Raw genomic sequence first — 18,725 nt, forward strand, 5'->3', positions numbered from 1 at the left:
CTGCCCCCACTCTTAATTCTTTCCATCTGTACTCAACACCAACATGATGCTTAAATGCTCCCCCATGGCATTCCAAATAAACTTCCAATTTTTCAAAAGGCAGACAAAACCTTTTTATATTCAACTTTCTCTACACTTTTACCTTCATCTTTTCTCCCATCACTCTTACCAGTCTCAATGTATATTCCAGCCAGCATCCTTAGCCCCTGAGTATTTTCTATCTTTATAGCTTTGTACATACAGAGCCCTCTACATAGATTGGATCCACACCCTCACCAGCTCCTCCTCTTGTCCACTCTTCAGGTCTTTTGCTCTGGTAGTGAAATTGGAAGCAAGACAATTTTAGATTGTCTTAATGCAGTTAGTCCAGCTGAATAATTCCCCAGATATATAAAATTTTTAGGTAGATAGATAGATAGATAGATAGATAGATACCACGTACAGAGACATGGCACATATCAAGCAGACTTTCCCACCTGCCCCATCCCTGAGCTGCCACAATCCTTTGGACTTGCCTCTCTTAGAGCCCTTATCATCGTCTTTTGTCTTTGACAAGCCACAACAGAAGGTTTTAATCTCTTCAGGTGCAATAACTCTGTCAGGATATTCTCAACGTCAGCTGATTGCTCCCACACACAATAGCTATTGCTTCTTAAATGGAAAAAATTCTTGCCCACACCAAAGCTTTCAATGTTGAGAAACTATTATTTGCAAAGGGTGCATGCCAAAGAAAGGAGGGTAGGAAGTAAACTTTCCATACCCTTCAGTAATTGATTTTTACTTAAACACAATTTGAATTTAACAAAATCATCTAATCCCAAACAAGCAAAAGCTGAATGAACTCATCCCTACTAGATCAGCCTTACAAGAACTGCTCAATGGATTTCTGCATCTGAAAGCAAAAAGATGATAACATCATTAAAATAGGTAAAATGATAAAAGTCACTGGTGAAATAGAAGCACAAAGGAGAAAGTAAAGGATCGAAACTTATCACTACAAAAAACTCACCAAACAATGATAAATAATGAAAGAGAAAGAAAGGAACAAAGAATGTATAAAACAACCAGAAAATAGTTAACAAAATGACAGGAGTAAGTCCCCACCTGTCAATGAATGTGCATGTAAACAGATTAAATTTTCCACTTAAAGGGTAACTTTTAAGATAAATTCCCCACCAGCTGAATGGAAGAAAATATGATACAACTTTATGCTGCCTACAAGGAACTCACTTCACTGTAAAGACACATATACAACTGACCCTTGACCAACACAAAGGTTAAGGGCACCAACCCTCAGGCAGTAAGAAATTCCCATATAATTTTTGACTCTACAAAAACTGAACTACCAATATTCTATTGTTGACTGGAAGCCTTACTGATAACATAAACAGTCAATTAAAATATATTTTATATGTTATATGTATTATATACTTGCAATAAGTAAGCTAGAGAACAGAAAATTTTATTAAGGAAATCATGAGAGAAGAGAAGATATATTTACTAACCATTAATTGGAAGTGACTCATCATAAACATCTTCATCCCTATCTTCACATTGAGTAGTCTTAACAGGAGGAGGAAGAGGAGAGGTTGGTTTTGTTGTCTCAGAGGTGGCAGAAGTAGAAATGGTAGAGAGGGTGGAAGGGGAGACAGGAGAGTTACACTCAGTGTAACTTTTATCGAGAAAAATTTGCATATAAGTGGACCCATTCAGTTCAAACCTGTGTTATTCAAGGGTCAACTGTAGACTGAAAGTGGAGGGATGGGAAAAGACATTCCACATGAACAGAAAAAAAAGCAAGCAAGAGTAGCTATACTTATATCAGATAAAACAAACTTTAAGTCAAAAAGTGTAAAAAGAGATAAAGAAGGTTATTATATCATGATAAAGGGGTCCATTTAGCAAGAGGATATACCAATTATAAACATATATGTACCCAACACCAGAGCACTCTGATATATAAAACAAATATTATTACATCTAAAGGGAAAGATAGGCTGCAATACAATAATGGTTGGGGACCCCATTCTCAGCATTAGACAGATCATCTAGACAGAAAATCAACAAGGAAACATTGGATTTAAACTTCTTTAGACCAAATGGTCCTAAGAGACATTTACAGAACATTTTATCTAACAGCTGCAGAATACACTTTTTTTTTCATCAGCACATGGAACATTCTCTAGGATAGAACACATGTTAGGCCACAAGCCAAGTCTCAACTAATTTAAATGAACTGAAATTATATCAAATGTCTTTTCTGACCACAATGGAATAAAAATAAAAACCAATAACAAGAGGAACTTTTGAAATTTACAAATACATGGAAATTAAACGACATGTTCCTGAATGACCAATAAGTTAATAAAGAAATCAGGAAGAAAATTTAAAAATGTCTTGAAACAAATACAAATAGAAACACAACATACCAAAACCCATGAGACACAGCAAAAGCAATAATAAGAGAGAAGTTCACAGCAATAGACACGTACTTCAAAAATGTAAACAGATTTCAAATAAGCAACCTAATGACATATCTGAAAAAACTAGAAAAACAAGAACAAACCAAACTCAAAATTAGTGGAATGAAAGAAATAATAAAGATGAGAACAGAAGTAAATAAAACCAGGACTAAAAAAATATGTAAAACATGAAAATGAAAAGTTAGTTCTTTTTGAAAGATAAACAAAATCAACGAACTGTTAGCTAGACTAGCCAAGAAAAAGAGAGAAAAGACACAAATAAAATTATAAATAAAAGAGACATTACTACTGATACCACAGAAACACAAAGTCTCATTAGAGACTATTATGAACAACTATGTGACAACAAATTAGAAACCTAATAAAAATGGGTAAATGCCTGGGCACATGTAACCTACCAGCATGGAATCAAGAAGAAACAGAAAACCTGAATAGACCCATTGTTAGTAATGAGACTGAATTAGTAATAAAAAGTCTTCCATCAAAGAAAAGTCCAGGACCTGATAGCTTCACTGCTAAATTCTACATTTAAATAATTATTACCAATTCTCTTTGGTAATTATTACCAAGCTCTTCCAGAAAATTGAAGAGAAGGGAATTCTTCCAAACTCATTCTATGATGCCAGAGTAACCCTGATACCAAAACCAGACAGCATCAAAACAAAACAAAAAACATTATAGGCAAATATTCCTGATTAACACAGATGTAAAAATCCTCAACAAAATACTAGCAAATTGAACCAAGCAGCACATTAAAAAGATTATTTATCATGATTAAATGGGATTTAACAGACATTTACAACACATTTTATGCAAGAATGTTTCAACATATGCAAATAAATAAACATGATACATCACATCAACAGAATGAAGGACAAAAATCATATGATCATCTCAATAGAAACAGAAAAAGCATTTTATAAAATAAAAAATCTCTCCATGATAAAAACTCAACAAACTAGGTATAGAAGAGCCATACCTCAATACAATTAACGTCATTTATGACAATCCCACAGCTACTATTATACTGAACTAACACTATACTGAAAAGCTTGCACCTTTTCTCTTAAGAACTGGAAGAAAACAAAGATATTCATTCTCACCACTGTTATTCAGTGTAGCTCTGGAATTCCTAGACAGAGCAGTTAGACATGAGAAAGAAATAAAGGGCATTCACACTGGAAAAGGGAAAGTCAGTTGTCTCTGTTTACAGATGACATGAACTTATATAGAGAAAAACCTTTAAAAGTCTACCATAAAACTCCTAGAACTAATAAGCAAATTCAGTAAACTTGCAGAATATGAAAACAAAACTCAGTCATGTTTTTATGAACAACAATGAACTAGCAGAAAAAGAAATCAAGAAAGCAATCCCATTTGTAATAGTTACAAAAAATAATAATAAAATACCTAGGAATAAAGTTAACCAAGAATATGAATGATATGTATAAAGAAACTATAAAATACTGATGAAAGAAATTAAAGATGTCACCAAAAAGTGGAAAAAATCTATATTTGTAAATTGGAAAAATTAATATTAAGAAAATAATCATACTGCCAAAAGCAATCTACAGGCTCAGTGTAATCCGTATTAAAATACCAATGACATCCTTGAAGAAATAGAAAAAAACAGTATTAAAATTCATAGGGAGCCACAGATGACCGACCCCAAATAGCCAAGGTAATACTGAGCAAAAATAACAAAACTGGAGGATCACACCACTGAATTTCCAAATATACTACAAAGCTATAGCAACCAAAGCAGCATGGTACTGGCATTAAAACAAACACATAGACCACTGAAACAGAGTAGAGAACCCAAAGATAAATACATGTATTTAAGACCAATTGATTTTTGGCTGGACATGGTGGCTCACACCTGTAATCTCAGCACATTGGGACACCTAGGCAGGCAGATAACTTGAGGTCAGGAGTTCAAGATCAGCCTGGCCAACATGGTGAAACCCTGTCTCTACTAAATATACAAAAACTAGCCAGGCATAATGTGTACCTGTAGTCCCAACTACTGGAGAGGCTGAGGCACGAGAATCACTTGAACCCAGGAGGCGGAAGTTACCGTGAGCTGAGATTATGCCACTGCACTCCAGCTTAGGCAACAGAGTGAGACTCCATCTCAAAAAGAGAAAAAATAAGTAAATAAATAAAACAAAGTGATTTTTCAACAAAGGTGTCAAGAACATTTAGTGGGGAAAGGACAGTCTCCTCAACAAATGATGCTGAGAAAACTGTATATCCATTGGCAGAAAAATGAAGAGATCCCTATCTCTCACCATATACAAAAATGAAATCAAAATGGATTAAAGACTTAAATGCAAGATCTGAAACTATAGAACTGCTAGAAGAAAATACTGGGAAAACACTTCAGGACAGTGGTCTGGGCAACATTTGTTGGATAAGACCTCAAAAGCACAACAAACAAGAGTAAAAATAGACAAATGAGTATTGGCTGGGCACAGTGGCTCAGGCCTGTAATCCCAGCCGTTTGGGAAGTTTAGGCAAGTGGATCATTTAAGGTCAGGAGTTTGAGACCATCCTGGCCAACATGGTGAAACCCCATCTCTACTATAAGTTAAAAAAAAAAAAATAGTGGAGTGTGGTGGCACACACCTGTAATCACAGATACTTGGGAGGCTGAGGCAGGAGAATTGCTTGAACCTGGGAGGTGAAGGTTACAGTGAGCTGAGATAGCACCATTGCACTCCAGCCTAGGCAATAGAGCAACACTGTCTCAAAAAAGAAAAGTAGACAAATTGGATCACTCAAACTAAGCTGCTGCACAACAAAGGAAAGAATATACAGAGTGAGTAAACAGAATGGGAAAAAATATTTGCAAACTATCCTTCCAACATGGGATAAATAACCAGATAATATAAGAAACTCAAACAACTCAATTGCCAAAAACAAACAAGCACCAACAAAAAAAGAATCTGCTTAAAAAGTAGGCAAAGGATCTGAATAGACATTCCTCAAAGAAGACATATACACGGTCAACAGACACATGAAAAAAGTGCTCAACATGACTCATCATCATGGAAAACACACACACACACAAACCCACAATCAGGTATCATCATCTCACCCCAGTTAAAATGGCTATTTACAAAAAAAAAATTTTTTAAATAACAGATGCTAGCAAGGATGTGGGAAAAGAGAAAAGCTAATATACTACTGGTAGGAATGTAGATTAGTAAGAACACTATGGAAAATATTATGGAAGTTCCTCAAAAAACTAAAATAATAAATCTACCACAAGCTTCAACTATCCCACTGTTGGATATATACCCAAAAAAAGAAAAAGAAAAAAAAAAGAAATCAGGGTATTGAGGAGGTATCTGCTGGCTTGTGCTTATTGCAGCACTATTCACAATAGCCAAGATATGGAATCAACCTACCTGTCCATCAACAGATCAATAGATAAAGAAAATGTCACACATATGATGGAATACTATTCAACCGTAAAGAAGAATGAAATTGTGTCTTAGCAGCAACATGGAAAAAACTGGAAATCATTATGTTAAGGGAAATTAGCCAGGCACAAGAAGACAAATCTCATATGTTCTCACTAATATGTAGGAGCTAAAAATATTGATATCATGGGAGTAAAAAGTAAAATGATGGGTACCAGAGACTGGGAAGGGTAAAGAGGCAATGAGGAGAGGTTAGTTAATGGGTACAAAAATACAATTTGATGGATCAAGTCTTACTATTCAATAGTTCAGTTGGATGAGTTAATGGTATCATTAATAGGTAGTTAATGATAATTGATCATATATTTCAAAATAGCAGAAGAGAAGATTTAAACTGTTCTCAACACAAATAAATGATAAATGTTTGAGGTGATGGATATCCCAATTGCCCTGATTTGATTATTACACATTGTGTGTGTGTACCAAAATATCACATGTACCCCATAAATGTATGCAAGTTATTATGTATGTATCAATAAAAAACCTGAATAGCCCATCTGATTGATTAACATGAGATTTTTACCTGCAAACATGAGGAAGGGTTTTTTAAAACATTGTATAATATCTGAATAGTTTTCTTTGATGTTATCTGCAGTTTAATCACAGTGTTTATTGATGTTTCCATAAATATATCTGTACTAAAGCACAGTTTATTTTCTGGACCACAGAGCTCTAATTTCATCCACCCCAGAGAATATCCATCATTTTCATCCAATTCCTTAACTTTATAGGAGGTCTTCCTTCCTCTTCAATGTGACAAATAAACCATTTTCCATCGCTTAAGCTCACAGTAGCTGTTATAGTAGAAGTCCTTTGCACAAGACAGAACAATTCATTAGGCATTCAGCAATAGTACATTAAGTACCATGAGGAGAAATTCGGAACCTAGATAAAGACCTGCCATTAAGGAGCATCCATTTTTAGATGTGAATAGTCAGCAACTTTGAAGAAGCTGCTGTTAGTGCTCCCTGATCTTCCCTGTCTATAAACCTCTTTTCTCTGTTTGCTTTTTCTTTCCTTTTCCTGCTTTACTGGTCTTAGGCCTGACATTAACACTCCCAGGTACTCAAATTCCCAGAGTAATACCAAGCTTTTCTCTTGCTTCTTCCTTCAATTTCTACTGCTTCCAGGTCCAAGGTCAGAGTCCCAGCACCCCCACCCTACTGGTGAGTAATTCTTCTATAAAATATTTAACTTCTCTGCACTCCAACTTCCATTGACGGAAGTCACATCTGCCTGTTACAGAAATTCAGATCTGAAAAATATCTGGAACAGTCTTACAAAAGGTCACTCTATCACATGAGATAATGAATATAAAAATATGCTACCACCAAAAAGTGCTACACAAATCTTGTCATGATGACATTTATTTTTAAGTGAAAAGATAAGAAGTAAGCCTATGATGCCACCTGGACCAAAATAGCAGATTTGATCTTCATTTATAACCCTGCCCAAATGTACAGTCCTAGAGCCAGTCTCAATTTTTAAGAATATATATGGTGGATAAGCAAGAGTAGATATGATGGGTGGGTGGGACTGGTGCAGAGGGGATTAAAGTTGGGGGAAGGGTAAATTCAGTGACAAAAGACAGGGATTTCCACATAATCTTTTTGGGAAGCGTTGCTCCCATTGGCTATAAGGACTATAGTAAGATAGTTGATACTATATTGTAAGATAGTTGATACTATATAGGTAATATTTACTAAGGGATTTACTATGCACCATGTATATGTACTCTTTTAAGAGTTTTATATGTATTCACTTTCTATCCTCCCAACAAACTATGAGAAAGGAACTGTTATTACTCTCATTTTACAGAGAGAGAAACTGAGGCACATGAGGTTACATAACTCAGCATCTGAGTCTAAAGCCCACAGTTTTGACCTGCAGGCTCTACTACCTTTCAGTACAGCACTGTGCACTTAAGCACATGGATTATAGCCCCAAACTGCTGGGGTTGAAATCACTGCACCGCTTACAATTACCCTCAGATTAATGAGAGAATAGGTATCAGGTGCACGGTAAGTACATAGTAGATGTTAGCTAGCAACACATTGGCACAATTTGCTTTTGTTCACTCTTCAAACAAAGAACTGGCTCTTTCAATTGTCCTAAAGCAAAGCCATTTTTGAAGGCAACACATTTAAAATAAAATGCCAAATGGAGGCTCGCACAGATGCATAGTGAACCAGCTGTACTGAGATCATTAAATGTGTCAGACTGAGACCCTCCCAGGCTTTACAGTGGAATAGGGCAGCAAGAAACCAGAAACCATTCACTTGCCATTTATACAATGCTAAGATGGTCCACTGTGAATAGAATTAATTTAATTTTTTGTCCCCAAATCAATCCATACAGGGTAAGGCAGACACAGCCTAAAGTCTGTCTCTCTAAACAGATAAGGTGAACGAGGGAGCAAGGCAATTTGAGATAATTTTAATGTAACTAGTCCAGTTGAATAATTTAAGCTAAAGCTTCCTATTTAGCCTTAATGAAGGTTTTTAAAAATGAAATAATCTGGATAATTGTCCCAGATTTCCATTTCAGTTTGTGTCTATCGACAAAGCTTAAACTTGCAATTAAGAAACTTGTTTTTAAAAAGGACTGGAACTTAGCTATCTGTTTAGATAGAAAGGGGAATCTTCTGCAACCTATACCTATCGGATCTGGACCATCCTTAGGTAGTCTTCTTTCACAAATCCTCTGTCAGTACTTCCCCTCTAGTCTCTCTTCTGATAGAAAAGATATAATCAATTATTTCATAATAGGATGTGAGTTACACAGTATGTTTTACCTCCCTGGAGTATTTGCAATTCAGAAAAGAGCCACTATATGAGGAAAAAGCTCAACAGAAAGCAATGAATCATTATCAGAGGCATTTCAACTATCCACAGTAGGCCTACATCTTTGAGCAGGGAAACTTCCCAGCTTCCTGTCAAATCCACAGGCATCTATTTACACCCTATCCATCGAAAACACTTCAAAATTGTTGGCATTTTAAGAGTCAGTAATAGTCCATCATGATATTATAAAAATCAAAGCAATATAAATCTTCATTAATGGAAAATAACAGACAATATAATTATCTATTCAATATACCAAAAAGCTATGAAATAACAAAAAACATTTCTCACTAAAAATGTAGATGATTTCTATGCTTTAATACAGTATGGAAGCTAGAGGAGATATTATTTTCAATCATAATGACACATATGCATTTTAAAAGCCCTGCAGGTAAGTCTGACCGTGATATTTGGCACCAGACATGTAGTTTTGTTAGATATGAGACAGGGAAGTATAGATAAGCACAATTTGTCACACAGCAGAGGCAGTGACTCATTAAATAGTACATATTTTCAGAGAAAGTTAAACAGTCAGAGTATGTGTGAGGTAGTTGTGTCTCTGAAGAACATAACATGTATGCATTTGCCTACCAAAAAAAAAAAAAAAAAAAAAAAAAAACACTTCTAACTAAGTTGTAGAGACAAGGCACAATGTTTTAAATTTTTACCAATTTTTCTTAATCACTATTCAACACCATGATGATCTTGGCAAAAATTGTTTCAATATGCCCAGACATGTCTTTGTATAGTAATATCTTAAATCCAGAATTCAGAACAATTGCATGATATAAGGATTTGACCACTCTTGTCATTAGAACTACTACCTTCAATAGCAAAATTACATTGTGTATGTATTATTGGATATAGCACAATATTATATAGTATTTCAGTTCACCCTCTTTATGTAAGAATATTCTTTTAATTGTGAAAAAAATACACATAATGTAAAACTTACCGTGTTAGCTATTTTAAGTGTACTGGTCAGTATTGTTAAGTATATTCGCATTATTGTGCAATCAATCTTCCGAACTTTTCATCTTGCAAAACTGAAACTCTGTAACCATTAAACAACAACTCCTCATTTTTCCCTCCAGACGATACCTGAAAACAAGTACTCTATTTTGTTGCCATGAATTTAATTACTCTAGATACTTCAAACAAGTGGAATTACACAGCATTTTTCTTTTTGTGAAAGGCCTATATCACTTAGCCTAATGTCCTCAAAGTTCATCCATGTTATAGTATGTGTCAGAATTCCTTCCATTTTCAGGCTGAATAATACTTCATTGTATGTATATGCCACATTTTGTTTATTCTTTCATCTGTCAAGGAAATAATTGAGTTGCTTCCATTTTTTGGCTATTGTGAATAATGCTGCTGCTATGAACATGGGTGTACAAATATCTCTTTGAGACCCTGGTCTTAATTCTTTTGGGTATATACTCTGAGGTGAAATTGCTGGATCATATGGTAATTCTATTTTTAATATTTTGAGGAATTCCCATCCTTTTTTCATAGCAGCTGCATCATTTTACATTCCTACCAACAGTGTACCTGGGTTCCAATTTGTCCACATCCTCACCCGTACTTGTAATTTTCTATTAACAAGTGTTGATAGTAGCCATCTTGATGGATATGAAGTAGAATAATTTTTAAAACATAATTTTCTAAAGTCAAAGTCAAGGATTATTCTCTCATTGAACTCAGTGCTGTGTTTTGTTGTTTAAGAAAGTATTTGGGCTGGGCACCGTGGCTCACGCTTGTAATCCAAGCACTTTGGGAGGCCAAGGTGAGCAGATCACCTGAGGACAGCAGTCCGAGACTAGTCTGCTCAACATAGTAAAACCCCCCGTCTCTACTAAAAATACAAAAATTACCTGCTCATGGTGGTGTGCACTTGTAATCCCAGCTACTTGAGAGGCTGAGGCAGGAGAATCATTTCAACCCAGGTGGCAGAGGTTGCAGTGAGCCGAGATCATGCCATTGCACTCCAGCCTAGACAACAAGAGCAAAACTTTGTCTCAAAAAAAGTATTTGGAAGCAGACATACATGGATTTTAATTGCAATTCCACTATGTTCTAGTTTCTTCTCCAGTGATATAGAAATATGTATACCTTCCTTAAAATATTATTCTAAATACTGAGTTAATGTAAATAAAACACTTAGCATGGCAGCTAGCATATTGTCAGTGCTCAAAAATGGTAGTTGCACTGATATTGAACTAAGAAGACTTATGATACCTACTCATAAGAAACTTATCATCTTGTTGGGAAGAGACCACTAACTTACATGGGACATCTAAATAATGAAAGTGAACTCTGGGGCTTTCAGAATGTGTTCGTGACATTCCAAAAAGACAGAAATCAACCTGCAGAGTTCAAAGCACTTGATGTTTATGAAACTCTTGGAGGGTATGAAGAAAAAAGAGCTTCTTCTATCCCCTCCCCTTCATCTCCATGATTTTTTACCTCTAGGTTCACTCACACATCCAAGAGAGATCCAGGATGATTTTGTCATTCATTCATTGTACCTCCACATAAAGAGTAAAACAGGGAGTGAGCGGGTGGCAACTCCAGTTGGTAGGACCTGGAGACACAGATATGGCATTAAGGAAGGAAACCTGAGCTGATGGAGAAGTTTTAAGGAATCAGGCAGAAGGCAATAAGTAAAAGTCTAGGAGAAGAAGTGTTTAGGTCTGCTATCAAGTACCAAGTCTTCAGCCACAAGAGTTAGGAGACCAGGGATAAGACTCTAGAAATTATATCTATTCTACAGCAACTGCTATATCAGGCAAATTATCAAGGTAGGCCCAGAGCTATGGTTCGAATGCCTTCTCCAAAACTCATATTGACATTTAATTGCCAATGTAACAGGATTAAGAAGTGAGATGGTTAAGTAGGTAATGAGGGCTCTGCCCTAATGAATACGCCAATGCCATTATCTCTGGAGTAGTTAGTTATTGAGAGAGTGTATTCCTGATAAAAAGGATGAGTTCAGTGCTGTTTTTGCTCTCTGTCCTTCATGCTCACTTTCCTTTCCACCATGTCATGGTGCAACATAGAATCCCTTGCGAGATGCCAGCATCATGCTCTAAGGCTTCCCAGCCTCCAGTATTATAAGCCAAATACATTTCTATTTATTATAAAATCACCCAGTCTGTGGGATTTTGTTATAGAAACAGAAAACAGGCTATGACAGAAAATTGGTACGAGAGAGGGATTGTTGCTATAAGAAATGTCTAAAATTGTAGAAGTGGCTTTGGAACTGGTTAATGGCTGGAAACTGGAAGAATATGGAGGCAAAGGCTAGAAAAAGCCTTGACTGCTATGAGTGGTGCATTAAGGGCCATTCTGGTTAAGGGCTTGGAAGAGAAGCACTGTAGGGAAAGTCTGAAACTTCTTAGCAATTACTTAAGTGGTCATAACCAGAATGTTACAAGTAATATAGAAGAATATAGAAGGTGGCTCACGCCTGTAATCCCAGCAATTTGGGAGGCCAAGGTGGGCAGATCACCCAAGGTCAGGAGTTTGAAGCCAGCCTGACCAACATGGAAAAACCTCATCTCTACTAAAAATACAAAAAAATGAGCGGGGCATGGTGGCGCATGCCTGTAATCCCAGCTACTCAGGAGGCTGAGGCAGGAGAATCACTTGAACTCTGGAGGCAGAGGTCGCGGTAAGCCGAGATTGTGCCATTGCACTCCAGCTTGGGCAACAAGAGTGAAACTCCATCTCAAAAAAAAAAAAGAAAGAAAGAAAGAAAAGAAAGGAAAAAGAAAAATATAGAAGGCAAAGTTCATTTGATCAGGTCTAAGACGGAAATAAGGGACAAGGTACTGGAATAAGGGCCATCCTTGTTACACAGTTGCAAAGAACTTAACAGAGCTGCATCTATGTCCCAGTGCTTTATGGACTGCAGAACTTAAGAGTGATAAACTAGGATAGCTGGTGGAAGAAACAGCTAAGAAACAAAGCATTCAGTCTGCTGCATGGTTACTTTTAACCACATACAATGAGATGCAAAAGCACAGAGATGCCCTAAAGACAGAACTTATGATTAAAAGAGAAGCAGAATTGAAAGATTTGGAAAATTTTATCCTGGCCATATAAAGAGTGAAACGATGTGTTCAGGAGAGAATACCAAGGGCCCAGCCAAGTGACAGTTTGCTAAACAGATTAACATGAATAGAAGAGATTCAGATGTTTTTCATTAAAACAATGGGAGAGAGACTCTGAAAGCATTTTAGAGATCTTCAAGTCTGCCCAGGGCTGCCTCTGCTCACTGTATTCTGATATAGTGCCCCTCAGCTACCCCAGCCATGGCTTAAACAGACTCAGGTGAAGCTCAGCCCACCACTCCAGCAGAAGCAAGTGGCAAGGCTTGGTAGCATCCACATGGTATGAAGTCTGTAGGCTCACAGAATGTGAGAACTGTGGGGGCATGCCTACCTTTACCTAGATTTCAAAGGATGTCACACAGCACCAGGGAACCCCGGTAGAGGCTTGTCACAGGAGCAGAGTCATCTCAGAGAGTCCCCACTAGGGCAATGACTAATGGAGCTGTGGGAGAGAGATCACCTCAGAGACTCCAGAACTCTAGGGCCAGCAACATGCAACAGTAGCTTCAAAATAGGTACAAGATTCCAACCCATGACAGCTACTGCGTAGACTAATCCCAGCAAGGCATAAGGGGTACAGCTGCCTGAGGCCTTGGAAACCCATCCCCCACACTAATGTGTCCAAGATATGAAACAGACCCAGCCAAGAATATTATGCAACTTTAAGAGTTAATGATGTTATTCTGTTGGATTTGGGACTTACTTGGGACCAGTCACCCCCTTTTTCTTCCCTATTTCTCTCTCCTGGCCTGGGAATGTCTATCCTATTCCTGTCCCATCATTGTATTTTAGAAGTAGATAATTTTAATGATTTCACAGGCTTACAGCTGGATGTATTTGCTTCAGGATAAATCATGCCTTCACTCTCACTCATATCTGATCTAGATAACTCTGGAATTTGGATTTTTGAGTTGATGCTGTAACAAATTAAGACTGGGAGCTACTAGAATAAAATGAATGTACTTTGTAAGTGAGAAGGATATGAATATTGGGGGTCTAGGGGTAGAATACTATGGTTTGAATGTCCCCTCCAAAACTGATGCTGAATTTTAATTGCCATTGTAACAGTATTAAGAGATGAGTCCTTTAAGATGTGATTATTTCATGACTGCACTACCCTCATGAATGGATAATGCCATTATCATCTAACTGGTTAATTATTGTGGGAGCAGATCCCGATGTACAGGTTGAGCTTGGCCTGATTTCCTCTCCCTGTCTTATATGATCATTTGCCCTTCCACCATGTTATGATGCAGCACAAAGGCTCTCAAAGATGCCAGTGCCATGCCCTTGGACTTCCCAGGCTTAAGAATCATAAGTCAAAATACTTCTGTCCATTATAAATTATCCAGTCTGTAGTATTAAGTTATAGCAGCAGAAAATGAACTAAGACACCCAGAAAAACAAAGATATCATTACTGGGATTGAATACTGCAGCAAAACAACAGCCTGACTATTAGCCCTCCACAGAATATAAGAGGTGAACTGGCAAGCGGAGCCTTTGGCTGTGTGGATTTTTCCTCTAAAAAACAAAAATAACCCTAACAAAAAGCAGGCTAAAAACAGCAGACAATGCAGTGGCTCCATCCAAACAAACCAAAGGTGCTATGGAATCAAGGAATCAGAGTGCCTCAAGAACACTGCCCTCTGCTAAAATTGGAAATGACCTGAAACATAGACTGTAGTGTGAACTTACAATCTAAACAATAAATATTTGTTGAATCAATAATTTGTGGCTACAAATCCTTTCTAGCATGATGTTTATCCCCTCCCACCACAATCAGGCTATTCATTTATGTCTTCCACCAACATTCGTTGAACACCTTCTGCGTACTAGTCCCTGCTTTAAGTGCTGTGAGTACAAAAATGAATAAGTCACAGTCCTGAATAGCTCTCAAAATGGTCCTGATTTAATAGGCAGTGAAAATCTCTGGAAAACCAGGATTCTTTATATCAGACACTGTTCTCCATAGATTATTTCAGCTTTCTACCAGTTACACCATGAAACTAGAAAATGAGGGGAACATAATTCATATCCCCATGATTTCATATCCATGATTTCATATCCATATGAATTCACACATTCTACCTCTACACAAGGTAGACAGGAAAAATGGGAATTGCTTCATTAGTTTTCAGAACATTCTACAACCACTTATGCTTTGATCAAATAGATGGACTGGTTCCTCTACTTCCTAGCCATGAAACATCGGACAAGAATTATAAATCTCTGTGCTTCACTTTTCTCATCTTTAAAACAGGAATGCTGATGGTATCTACCTCAAAGGTAATATTATATATGGAACAAAATAATCACTCCATAAAAGTTGATATTTTATAAACTTATATTGCTTACAGCTTCATACTACAGTTATTAAAATTCTGGGCAGTAAGAGTAACTTGGCTACAGTGGTTACTTTAACCAGTGGTGAAGATGAAAATAATACTCAAACTTCCTCTCTCCAAAATTCCTCCTAACCACAAATCCTGATTCTCCTCACCACAAATCTGAAATATCAGAAGCCTTTCAATATTACAAAGAAAAAAAAAAACAATATCACAGTAATATGCCACAGGTTAAAAATACATATCTCAATAATGTACCATAACATTAAATAAAATAATTGTGCAATATATTTTTAAAATAAAAGATGGAAGGGAGGAAGGGAGGGAAAGAAGAGATTGCAGTTATAGTTGAGGTTAAAATATGTTGTATTTGGCACTTGGAAACTTTGTCTGAGATCTTTGAAATGTGTAATTATCTATTATTTATTCAATAAATATTTATTGAGTACCTACTCTGTCCTAGGCACTATTCTAGGTGCTGGAGATTCTACCATGAGCAAAGATAAAATCCTAACCTTATGCAATGTACAATAAATTGATAGAAATGGTCAATAATCAAGTGATCTTGTAAGATAATTCAGTAAATGACAGGTGTTCTAAAGAAAAATGAAGCAAATTAAAGTGGCATATAAGGGGAGTACTTTAGATAGGGTGAGCCCCCTAAGAAAGTGGTGTTTGAGACCTAAATGAAAGGGGAAGCACGATATGCAATTATCTGGGGAAATCCAACCGAAGAAACAGAAAACGTAGAGGTTCTAAGGGAAGAATGAGCCTAGTGTATCCAAAGAATAACAAGAATACCAGTTTGGAAAGTAGAGAAAGAAATGACAAGAGATAAAAATCACAAAGGTAGGTAGAGGCTAGATCAACTAGACTATCAAAGGGGACTGGAATTTGTTATAAGTATGATAGAAAGTCAGTGGCTACTTCTTAACATATCTGTGACATGGTCTGACTTGTTAAAAGCTCATCTTGAATGCTGTGTGGAAAATAAACTAGAGAGAGTCAAGATTGGAAACTGAAGGTTACTGAATTCATCTAGGTAAGTAATGATGTTAGGAGGACTGGGTTGGCATAGTAGAAGCAGCAGTAGCAAGAGAAATGATAGTAGCAGTGGTAGTAATTAGAACTGGTAGGTTTCAGGCTATATTCTAAAGGTGAAGCTGGTAGGCTTACTGAAGAATTGGCTATTGAAAGTGAGAAAGAGAGAAATCAAGAATGACTCCTATGTTTTAGCTTGGTCAGCTGGTAGAAGGGCAGATCCCTTTAGTGAAATGGAAAGTACTTGGAGAGGAAGGGTGTTAATCAGGAGTTGTACTTGAGACATATTGAATTTGAGATGCCTATTAGAAATCTAGGTGATGTTGAGCAGGCAATTATACAAAAGTCTGGAGAAGAGGCCTGAACTGGAGTTGTAAGTTTGGAAGTCATCATCTCTTATATAGAATAGGAGAAACTCATTCAATAGTTAGTACAAAATAAAGAAAAGAAAGCTGGAAAGAGAGCACTGGAGCATTCCAGCATTTCGAGATCTATAAAAGAAGAAGACCCAGCCAAAAGACTGAGATCAACCAGCATGGTAGCCACCTCCAGAAGAAAACAAATGAGCAAAGGATATGAGAATACAGTTCATAAAAAAATAAAATACAAATGGCTCTTGGAAATGAAAAGAATATTCAAAGATATTTCTCTTCGTCATGATAAGAGAAAACAAAATTTAAAATTCATTGGGATACTATTGTTCGCCCATCAGATTAACAAAGACCACAAGTTTAATAACACACTATATTCGTGAGGCTATATGGGACAGTCTCAGATATTGTAGTGGGGAGATGGTATATAAATTGGCACATTTTCTTTCAATTTTGCAATATCAAAATTTCTGGTGTAAATACACCCTTTGACTAGGTAATTCTGCTTCTTGAAATTCATCCTATAGTATATTTAGACATATGCAAAATGACAAACTAGGATATAGATTCCAAAATTAAATTCAATAGCAAAAGATTAAAAACAATTTGAATATATATTATCAGATAACTATTTAAACAAATTACACTTCATCATGAAAATGAAATACTATTCAGTTAAAAACATGAGGTAGCTCTATAGGTATAATATGAAAGGCTCCTGAAGATATATGACCGAATGAAACCAGTCAAAGTTTGTATCTTTAGTATGTTAGTATCTTTAGCATGTTACAAGAAAACAAAAGAATAAAGAAACATATATCCTTGGATACGCCTAGACTATCTCAAAGGATACACAATAATCTAGTTACAAGGTTACATTTGGGCATAAGAACTGTGTGGGATAGAAGAGAAACTTATTCTCAGTTCATATCCTTTTGTACCTTTGCAATGTTATAGCATATACATGTATTACCTATTCAAAAAGTATTTTTGAAAATTTAAAGAAGGAAGTCTCCAAGCAATCAAGCAAAATAAGGATTGAAAATTGACCATTATTAAGGCAAGATGGAGGTTCTTGGTGGCGTTGATAAGAGTGAGTTCACTGGAGTGACAGGCATGAAAACGTGATTGGATATTCAGGAGAGAATGGGAGGTAAGTGGCGATAGTGAATGTGGAGCTCTATAAAGGAAGGAATACTGGACTTTATTTAAACTTCTGATTCAACCGTTTTCTATCCTTTCAACCTGGACAATTCACTTAATTTCTGCGAGCCCCAGTTCATCACAAGTAAGATGAGAAAGCCACGTTTGCCCTCCCTACTGTAGAGCATCCTTGTTGAGCTCAAATGAGAGAGTGTCTTTTAATTGGTAAGCTATAAAACTCTGATAGGACATACTATTATTGTTATTACTACACAAGCACCCTGGCATTACAGGAAAAAAAAACTCAAAATAAGTATTTTGGAGAATTTGAGATTTTGTTTTTGCTGTATTGGTCCATTTTTATAATGTAGCCTGTATTATAATCTAGGTGTCTCTATACTGTTGCTTTCTTAAGTGCCTCTTCTTTCCCAAAAGGAAATATACTTTATTTCCGATTTTTAACTCACCGGTTTTTAAACCATAGCTTTAGCAAAAAGCTTTAAAAAAAACTATTGGTTATCTTTTCCTTAACAATATTGTAATAATAAAGAAATACATAAAGTAAAAAAAAATGTAATATAACAGTCTCATTTCTCAGAGATAACCGCTATTAACCACTACATTTTAAAAATCTTTCCAGACAGTTCTCTATTATAGTCAGCAATGCAATCAATGCCCTTGTATGCATTTACTTTGGATTTAAACAAAAATAAATTGTCCTCTCCTGACAGTTCTTAATCCAAAACTGAGACTTAGCCACAGTGTCCCACCTCAAACATAGATTTCTCATCCAGATTTGACTTACGATAGGAAAAATCAAGAGCTAATTTTTTTTTCTGGTGTGAAAAGGGTCCATGTAAAAGTGTGAATAGAAACAACCACTTTTGATATT

Source organism: Sapajus apella, unplaced genomic scaffold (assembly GCF_009761245.1).
Source record: "Sapajus apella isolate SASKATOON/1434 unplaced genomic scaffold, GSC_monkey_1.0 scaffold18, whole genome shotgun sequence".
NCBI classification, from domain to species: Eukaryota; Metazoa; Chordata; class Mammalia; order Primates; family Cebidae; genus Sapajus; species Sapajus apella.